The following is a 10110-nucleotide window of genomic DNA, read 5'->3' as shown; positions in this document are numbered from 1 at the left end:
GCATCCAGACGGAGCTGGACCGGGTCAGGGCCACCCTGAGGAAACTGGAAGGGGGCCGCAACGAGCGCCCTTCAGGCCCGAGTCCAACATCTGGAAGAAATGCCGGAGCAGGTGAATGAAGGATACCCAAAACCAATGACAGAAGAGTAAGACTGTCATTCAACATCACTCAACTGGAGAGAGTGCCAGGTGTTGGTTTGAAAGGAGGCTTAACAAACCCACGTATAATCTCTTCATTGGCTCGATTATTAGGAGCGGTCTTACGGAAACACGGAAAGCCAGCGGCAGGCACAGAAGTTGGCCTTCATCAGGGAGGAGAAGAGGCAGCTGGTCCGCGAACTGGACGCCGTCCACTCCGAAGACAAACATTTGAGACAAATGATCAGCGAGCTGGAGGTCATCCTTCACAAGGTGGCGCGCCTCCACGCACACTTTCATCATCAAACGGCTTCTTTTCGTAACGTTTACTTTGTGTTATAGATGACGGGGGGGCTTTGCCAACGGTCAGGAGTTCATCCAGCCGAAGGAGCAGGAGTTCTTCTGTCTCAAACACATCCTCGACTTGAAGGTGGAAATCCAATTCATGTACACTGCTCACAACATAAGGCACAGGTCGTTTGCTAAACAGCACCCTCTGGAATGTTTGACAAAGAATCGGCCGTTTGCACCAATTTTACTCATCCATCCATTTACTGTTTCGCTTTATCCTCACAAAGGTCGCGGGGGGTGCTGGGGCCTATCCCAGCCGTCTTTGGGTGGTAGGCGGGGGACACCCTGAACCGGTTGCCAGCCAATCGCAGAGCACATGGAGACGAACAACCATCCGTGCTTACACGCACACCTCGGGACAATTTCGAGTGTTCACTCAGGCTGCCATGCATGTTTTTGGAATGTGGGAGGAAACCGGAGTACCCGGAGAAAAGCCACACAGGCAGGAGGAGAACATGCAAACTCCACACAGGGAGGCCGCAGCCGGGATCGAACCCACGACCTCTGCACTGTGAGGCCAACGCGCTAACCACTCGCTCACCGGGCCGCCACCAATTTTACTCATTGACACCAAATTGGGTAGACGTCGAGGTTCATTATAGTGATGACAACTAACGAAATAAGAAAGTTGGAGAAAAAAAAATGTCACCCAAATAAAATGAAAATGCTTTTTGAAAAGCGAAATATTTTTGGCATTGCTTTACCGAAGCTGAAAGGTCAAACAGTTGTTTGAAAATTGTAGTCGCAAAACTTTGTGACTCCCCTCCCCCACCTTTTTTTATGCAAAAGAGATGATATGGGAAACTTTTTTTTGCCACGTTAATGACAATATAGGCAGCCGCTGTTGTAGGTGCGTGTAGGCGGAGATTTCGGCTGCACACACAACAGCTCGTTGTCGCTTGAAGATGTCGTCTTTTATGTGTCATTTGGAGCAGACGTTTACTTTTATTTATTTATTTTTTTGGCGGTAAAAAAAAAAAAAAAAAGAAAAAAAAATTGAGCAACGCCCATCTTAGGGAAAAATGCGCATCTTATCTTTGGTTGCCATCGATCATAACAGATCCCACGCAAAAGTTTCGAGGACAAAAACTGAACAGGCAATTGGCCATTTTGATTCAAAGCAGCCATTAAGGGTGAATTTCAGGTCTTATTCTCATCCTCTACTTTGACACTTATCATATCATGTTTGCTGTTGACTCCCTTAAATGTTCTAGTTGAATGAGTCTGAAATTTATAATCAGAATATAATTGGAATGATAAAGCTCCTTAAGTCAATCTACAGACAAGCCGAAAGTTCACCGGGAGAACAACCCCACCCTACTTCGATACACTGAGATGCTCTCTGCTTGTACGTATCACATCATAGTGAGGCCTCGCCCTCGTAGGGGTACTGCAAAATAAACACAATATATATAAACAAACCCTCTCCCATCTCTCTCCACTGGACATAGTGAGGAACGCCGTGTGCGTTTTTTTTTCCCCCTGTAGGAATTCCAAGGTGAAAATGGAACTCCGCCTGGACTGGACTCCCTGATCCCATCTGCTGCACTCGCTGATCCTCGTCGCTCCATGCGGGACGCCCGCAACGCCCGGATTGACGTAACGCTTGCCATCTCTCGCGTCTGCTGTTTATCTAGGCATGGCAAAATACACACCTGTCCGATGTAAAGAAATAATCGACCGTAATTGACGATCGCATTCCTTCATCTTCAGACAGGCTAACAAAGCTAGCGTCGATGTTTTGGTAAACATTTACACAAGTTGTAGTTGGAACAAATAGGTTAGTAACATATCCAACTGGGGAATACGATACTCACGGGAATATATTCTTTATCCTCTGCAAAAAAAAAAAAAAAGGACTCATTACTTACTGGTGTTCGTTCTTTTTTTCCATCTTCAAATCAACAGTATGTGGATTCTGAATAATTACTGTATATATTTTAAACAGTAAAATGCTGTAGAAGACTAATTTTAATATAAAAGCAAGTGTTATTTTTCGGGGGGGGGGGGGGGTGCTGAAACATATTAGTTCCATTAATTCCAATGGGGAAAGATGATTTCAGACGAGTTTTTTGAGAGTAAGTTGTAAATCTACCATTGTATAATCATCATAACAATTTGTCTTCCTGTTCTATCTATCGAATAATCAATTGTACGTGAAGTAACCTGAGCAATAAAACATTTTTCTCCAAGGAGCAGAGCCCCACCCGGGACCGGCTCTCACAGAACCTTGAAGGACCACACACTGACAACGCCGCCCTCAGGAGGAGGTCCGCACCACCCCGATCGCACAGACCGGCATTGTATCCCCCCCACCCCCCACCCTCCCTCCATACACTAGGAGGATTAGCTTTGTTCCCAGGCTACCCGGGTTAAAAAAAAAAAAAAAATGATGATGAGACAAAGTAGAAAGAGGAATTCATTGTATGAAAGTGGGTGGAGGAGAATGTCAGTGTGCGACTTAGCAGAATGCCAAAGTCAAACATGATACACAACTTCAAAATATTTCCCATGAGACAAACTGTTCCCGTCATAAAACCTGAACGAATTGTACAGGCAAGAGTTGAAAGCAGGCGTGGACAAAGTTGGGCTCGCGTGCTCACTTAGGAATCACTTTGCTCATTAAGTCTACCTACCACTTAGATTGTCAAGAGTGGCCTAATATTTGTTAAACTTTTTTTTCCTTCAAGTTTTGAAATAATTATTCACTTCCCAGATGCACACTTGTTGGTTTATCGACCAGTCTGACTCCAGCTCCTAATGTTACTCGGCCACGCCCCACAATGCACACATCCAACATGAATATTCCAGCCCGTACAGTTACTGCTTTTTATAAAACCAGTTCATTTCTTTGCATTTGCATTTCCATTTTTTTTTTTTTTTAACAAATTTGCCTTAACAGCAGTGAACAGTCCAAAGCAGGCCACAGGCGAACGAGATGCGGCAGGTACACGCTCATGACCTTTTGTCTATGCCGCGGCTAACCAAACCACAAACGTCATTGTATTATTTATTTTTTTTTTTTTTAATCCAAATAGTGAGACAACGACAAAGAGTGAGCGGTCGTCTTGGTTTTCTAACCTAACGCTGCCTTCCTAATAGCAAATCTCATCCAGGCAGTACACTACAACAAATCATTGCTATTTTATACTAAACCATTCACAGTATTTACAAGACACACCTTCTGAATCCCCCAGGTCACATTCGGTCATGTTCGATGACCGCGACGCGGCACACTTTCTACCCATGGCGGCGGGCATCGGGATGCAGGTCACCTGTGTACGCTCTTCTCACCTCTGACCCAGGACATCACTGACAGACACCACAGTAAGTGATCAAAGTGTATGCGATACAGTACACAGAAATGGGCGGAGGAAAGGGAGGAATATAAAATGAAAATGGGGTGGGGGCAGAATTAAATTTTTTTTCTTACCAATACATATAAATGCTGTAGTATATAAAAATAAAACACCTAAGAATATCATTATTGAAAAAAATTATCTCATTAAAAATAATAGTTGAAATTGTAGTATGACTCTTGCATCTGTTGCAGCCTGGTCATCCTTGTATGGGGGGTTCCCGCTCATTAAAAATAATGGTTGAAATTGTAGTATGACTCTTGCATCTGTCATCCTTGTATGGGGGTTCCCTATCTGCGGCCCCTTCTCAAGGTTTCTTGTTGTTTTTCCCAGATCGGGTTTTTGGAGTTATTTCTTCCCCTACTGGGGGTGACGATCAGGGGATGTCATTAATATTTGTCAACGGTGATCATTTGGCCCCTTCTCAAGGTTTCTTGTTGTTTTTCCCAGATTGGGTTTTTGGAGTTATTTCTTACTGGGGTGACGATCAGGGGATGTCATTAATATTGGTCAACGGTGATCATTTAAAGCCCTTTGAGACATTTCTGTGATGAAGGGCTGTCTACATTTGACGTGACTTTGATTATTTCTTATCAAAATACGAGCAATTAAACCGTTGATGAGAAGGCCGCGCACTATTCACAAGGCCGTCGCTCCCCCTGGCACACGGGCTGCCGGTAACCGCTGATAAGGCACAAAAGCAAAAGGAAAGCGCAAATGTTGAAACAGCGGGGAAAGAGCGTTATCGCCTTTGAGTGTGTGTGAGTGTGACTGTGCGTTAATCTGTGTGCTGTGCTGACACTTTAAGAAAACGCAGGAGGGAATGACACGAGCGCGACACGGTTTTGTATGAAGAGTTGCGAGAGACTTGAGCACGTCTGAACAGGAAGTGCGTGGCCGTTTCATGCTCGCGCAGGATGTTGCCGGCTTGTCGTTGTTTTGTCTGCTGTATAGAACGCTTTTATCTTCCGTGCTTGTCCACTTGGGATGTTTGTGGATGAATCGGGGATTCAAAACAAACATTCAGGTGTTTGTGTTGTGAATTTAAAACACCTGAAATAAATTGAAGTCTTGTATTTGCATATTTGTTTACAAATGTGTCCTAGCTATCACATTGCTTGACCTCACTTGGGACATGGGCGAGCTGGCGCCTATCCCGCCCTAACTTTGGTTTATGAACTACGAGACATCTTTCTCGACTCCGCGCTTTCACAACAGCTGTGTTGTTCTTGAATTACAAATTAATTCAATATCGTTTCCCGATTTGACAAAAGACAGATTACTAAATGAATTAAGATTTCTATTCACGTAAAGTGAATCCCCAATTATTCTCGGTTCGGCATTCGCGACTCCACATATTTGCTGATTTTGGGGGGAAACTGGCCACCATTTTGTATTTGTCTTTCAAAAGTTTTGGGTCACACCCAGTTTTTGCAGGTTTTCGCTATTTGCAGGCGGGCTCTGTCGTTACCCTTTCCCCCCCCCCCCCCAGAAGCTAATATGGAATATAAATTCTTCATATATGCATTTCATTTGTCTCAATGTTGTGTTTGAGGAGCGTGGTGGAATGGATGAATTAATTTGATATGAATGAAGTTAATCTGTAGTTGTAGTAATGTCATGTGCGATTGACAACGTTTGGCCGAATAAAGAGACTGAGCGGTCCTGTTAACGCTTACCTAAAAGTGCCGCGTGGAGAGAAACATTTGTGTTCTTTACGACTTAATTCACTTTATTAAATGTTCTCCCGTGTGTACTTTGCGGGCGAATTGCTGCAAATCCAGTAAGTAAGTGGCGGTAACAAGTCGAGTGCAACAGCTGCACTGGCTATAAATGGCCCGCAGTCGAGCATGTTTCGCAGACACGGATGAAGCGTGTATGTATATGTTGAATGGGACCCGTGTGATGTTCGTACAGCTGCCAATCACCGAAGACACTCGTGTTTGGGGATGCTTGCAAGATTCATTGACCAAATAAGTTCAAATGCATTAAATTAATTCAGTATGTAAAATATTATTTTTGAAAATACATACAAATATGTGAAGACATGAATTTCACAAAATACATCTGTATGTTTACCACCTCTAAACTACATACTGGTAAATTATGGCACTTTGACACTTGGGCGAAAGCCCTTCGTCGTTTGACTCCTCCCCTCAAATAACATTTACTTGCCTTTGCCAAACATTCTGCTGGATTGCTCTAAAATTCCCCAGCTTGACTAACTTTTTGGACCTCCAAACGTGGCTAAAGATTGTCAGGAAATTTATGTAACACTTGCGTGGCACTACTACACCAGTGTTTGATTTACCTTTGTGATCACACGGTGTCCCTTTTGGGCACCATTAATTAATGCTTCGGCGTGGAGGGTGCAAGGGCAAGGCGGGGTCCCTGGGGCACGGAGAACACCACTGGGACACCGAGGTTTCACTTTAACTGCGGATTACCCCTGTTGATGGAAACAAATTCACTTTGAATGATCTCCAGTGACACAGTGTGCCAAACGTGAACGTTATTCAGTGGGTCAGCGTGTTCAGCGTTTTGCATCATTTATCTGTTTCAAAGGACTCAAAAAAAAAGAAAAAAAAGTATCTTAAACTTGAAATGACGACCGCTGCATGAATTCTCCAGTTGTTTGTTTTATATTTATACATATTCCACTTTTTTTTCACCCAATTAAAAGTTTCTTTGACACGCCCCCGGCACACCTGTCAATTTGGTGGCTCATATTAGACATCGGTTGCCGAAAGCAGGTCTAAATTGTGACGCAGATGATATACTGTAATGCGATTTTTGCTGAATTTAGTCCTTTGTTTTCATCTTTGTCACTTCATATTGGACATGAGCTTTCGGGGTTAATTTTAAATCTATTTCGGTATTTGGGAATTGTAGTTTACTCTATGACACGATAGTTGGTGACCTTGTTTTTTTTCATCTTTCACTCAACAGACTTCTTACATTAAAAAAAAAAAACTAATACTAAAACTATAAAAACTAAGCTAAATTGAAGCATTTAAAAAAACAAAAACTAATACTAAAACTGTAAAAAATTAAGCTAAATTGAAGAATTTTAGACAAGACCTGCTTGCATGCTGTAAACCCATGAAAAAAAACGCTTGCTTAAAAATCTGCATGATAGTAACGAAGCGCAACAGTGTCTATCAAGCATAAGAATGTGTACGTAAAAGTGGCGTTCGGGACAGCTGTGGCCTTTTCAATCGCAGCACTTGGACTCACGTTGACGTGAGTGAAGACTATGAAGGCTTTGTTTATTATCCCGCAGACGAAGGCCTCGTGCTGTCACAGGACCGCTCGGAGGCAACAACGAGAGCCGCGTCAGCGTGATGCAGCGACAGCAGCTACGCGCAAAGGCCGCCTTGAATGGATGCGCTTATTCATTTAAGGCGCACGCCGCGCGGCTCCACCGGGAGGATTTCGGGGCGACGTGCGGTAGGTGCAACTCGTGTCGTTGTCCCAGCTTGAGGCCACACGGGCCGAAAGCTCGGTGGGAATGGGTGACGGCCAAGTGTCGGGGGTCAGACCCTTGTTGACCGCGTCTTGAAGCCGTGCGGTCATTAGAGCCTCCCTGATGCATCAGGGAGAACACAGATGGGCTCCAGATGCAAGTCTTGGCTGGCCACGGATATTGTACAACCTGCACGGATGTGAATGAGCACCAAAAGCAGCAGCAATAGTCAGCGATGTTGTTTGGCAACCGTACATGGGTACTAAATACTCTATGTGCATGTGTGAATGTCAGGTCTACATAAATAATAAATACGAAGGCCCGGGATGTTTGAATGTCCTTATTTTTGTCTTATTTGGTAATGTGGGGGGGAGGGGGGATCATTTTTTGCTGATTAAAAAAAAATATATCATCAGCTGTTAATCATACCATTAATCAGTCAGGCCCGAATAAATGCCAGCGGTACATATCCAGATGTGAATGTGCACAAAAGGCAGTAGGAATGATACAGTATGAGATGTGGCAACTGTACAGAGGAATGAAGTAAGTGTCAAAACAAATGCTGGCTCCACACCAAACCACTGAATGTGCTCTTCAATGGTCCCGTGCCACACCCTTAGACAAAGTTTCTTGGAAAAGCGCTGAGGTCATTGTGGTGTGATCCCGCTGACAAACAAAGCTTCTGAGAGGTGGTAACATGTTTGGAGATGATGTTTACAACAGAGCACTTGTGGTGTTTCGTTGAAGATCGCGAGTTTGATAAAGAGTTTTATTTTTAACGCTCTCCCTCCTCCTCTGCCTTGCTCTCTCTCACTTGAGTGTGAAGCCAGGAAAAAGACAGGAAACGTTGTTGACTTGAGGGACTTTTCTTTTTAGCGTGGCGTACAGTAGTACCGGTTCCTCTCTGGAAGGATTTCCTTCTCGCGTGTCCTGGACGGTGTATAAATATTGGAAGAGAACAGCCTGTAAGACGAGGCATTGTTCACAAATAACTCTCTAAATGGCTGCACGAGGATGGTGTGACTGGGCCGGGCTCAGCCCCCCCTTTTGACCAAACGGTTAAGATTACTGGAAGGAAATCAGCACACACACACACACACACACACACACATATGTATATATGTATATATGTATGTGTGTATATATATGTGTATATATATATATATATATATATATATATATATATACCGTATACACACATACAAAAAAATGTACATAAAACGCTGTTTTTTTTTTTACATAGAATTTAAGATCGCGTGCATGATGATGACTTTGGTTCCACTTATAAGGTTTATTTATCCCACGCGATCCCGTTGAAATAAATGAAGAAAAGACAAAGGCCATGAAAGACCATTAATTTCCCTCCACAGACGTTCGACTTCTTATGGACGGGAGGAGCACAATCGGGGGAAACTGGTGCCATACACAGGAAATGTTTTTGTTATGGTCACAAAAAAAAAAACAGGCTCTGGCAGCAGGCTCGCCCTCCACTCATTGGGGATTGACGGCCATTTGTAATCGCGTCCTTTAAGGATGTCGGAGGGGCAACTGGAAAACAAAACAATACGCCACTAAGGATGTCGAAAAAGCTCCTGTTGTGCAGGGCAGGTGTGACAGGTTTCCCTTTTTGAGATCACACGGGCAACATCCTGCAAGGTGGAGACAATTTCGTTCATTCAGTTGCACATTTGATCATATGTAAAACGACTTGACGACTTCAGGAATACAGCCAATCCTCGTTCGGAGTTAAGTCCAATGCATCCCTTCTGACAAATCATCGAGGAAAGAAATACTCGACAATTACTAAGTAAGCCACAAGTCACATTATGCATTCTTTGCAGAGGATAAAGAATCCTTGACTGTGGGTATTGTATGGCGTGGGCTGCTTCACCGCTTGGGCCATATTTTGGTAGATTAGTGCCTGTGCGCTTGGTGTAAAACGTCGTTTTTGTGCCAACGCAAGTCTAGACTACCATATTTGGGCCCATGTTGTGCATCTCTGGGTGTTCCGGTGCACGGAGTTGCCTCACCCTCGACGCGTCCCACAAATTAGTAACAGAAAGTCACTTGCTCTCACCGTAAAAACGGGTGTATCGTTATTTTTGTGGCTCACATCTAAAAAAAAAAAACCTCTTAATTAGGTCACCCTTAATATCAAGTAGTTTTAAAAATCTGCAATAATAGCGGGGCACCATGGTGTATATATTTCTCATATCTTCGCTTTAACCATCACTTAATGAGGCCCCCTCCCCAATAAAAAAAAAAAAAAAAAAAAAGAAGCCAAAGAAAAAGCTAAACTCACACGCAGTTGGTTGATGCTTGCTCACATGAACTCACGGGAGAGCCTCGAATGGAGCGAAGCAAATTGGCAGGCGGTTGGCTTTGTAATGGTGCACAATGCTCTGCTGTTGTGTAACTCCGTGCAAAACCTGCGGTCGCGCTCAGGTCACCACGGACAGTCTTTAATACAAAAGGGGTGGGGGGGCAAACTCCAGGTTCTAGCTTTATTTTCTCTGCCATTGTGACACGGCGCTTTTTTAACATCTTAAATGAACACGTTAAAACAATGAGCCGCCAGATCCGCTTACAAAACCTGGGGGGGAGGTTGAATGCTGGGAAATGAACCACACCTACAGAGGACAAAACAATCCTATGGCGGTCCCATCACTTGAACAGCCTTTGAGAAAATAAACTGCACGGGCTTGACCTTGAAACTCAGACATACATCCTTTTTATCCCAAAGATGCTTGCTGGACGGGAGTGGGTCCCAAAGCGTATGGGCGTGTGTTTGTGTGC

At 43.9% G+C, this 10110-nt stretch overlaps 1 long non-coding RNA gene across 1 annotated transcript; it reads right to left on the bottom strand.

The window, feature by feature from the left end:
• Positions 1–5844: 5844 nt before the first annotated feature.
• Positions 5845–10048, bottom strand: LOC109525212 (uncharacterized). The gene is made up of 3 exons (XR_002170096.1): positions 9617–10048; positions 9392–9429; positions 5845–6297 (listed from the first exon to the last, which is right to left on the bottom strand). It is a non-coding gene; the product is annotated as an uncharacterized LOC109525212 (long non-coding RNA).
• Between the last annotated feature and the right edge of the window lie 62 nt (positions 10049–10110).

The sequence above is a fragment of the Hippocampus comes genome, unplaced genomic scaffold (assembly GCF_001891065.2).
Source record: "Hippocampus comes isolate QL1 unplaced genomic scaffold, H_comes_QL1_v1.1 scaffold78, whole genome shotgun sequence".
NCBI lineage: Eukaryota > Metazoa > Chordata > Actinopteri > Syngnathiformes > Syngnathidae > Hippocampus > Hippocampus comes.
The sequence above is the reverse complement of the archived record's forward strand: the minus strand, read 5'-3'. Positions and strand labels throughout refer to the sequence as shown.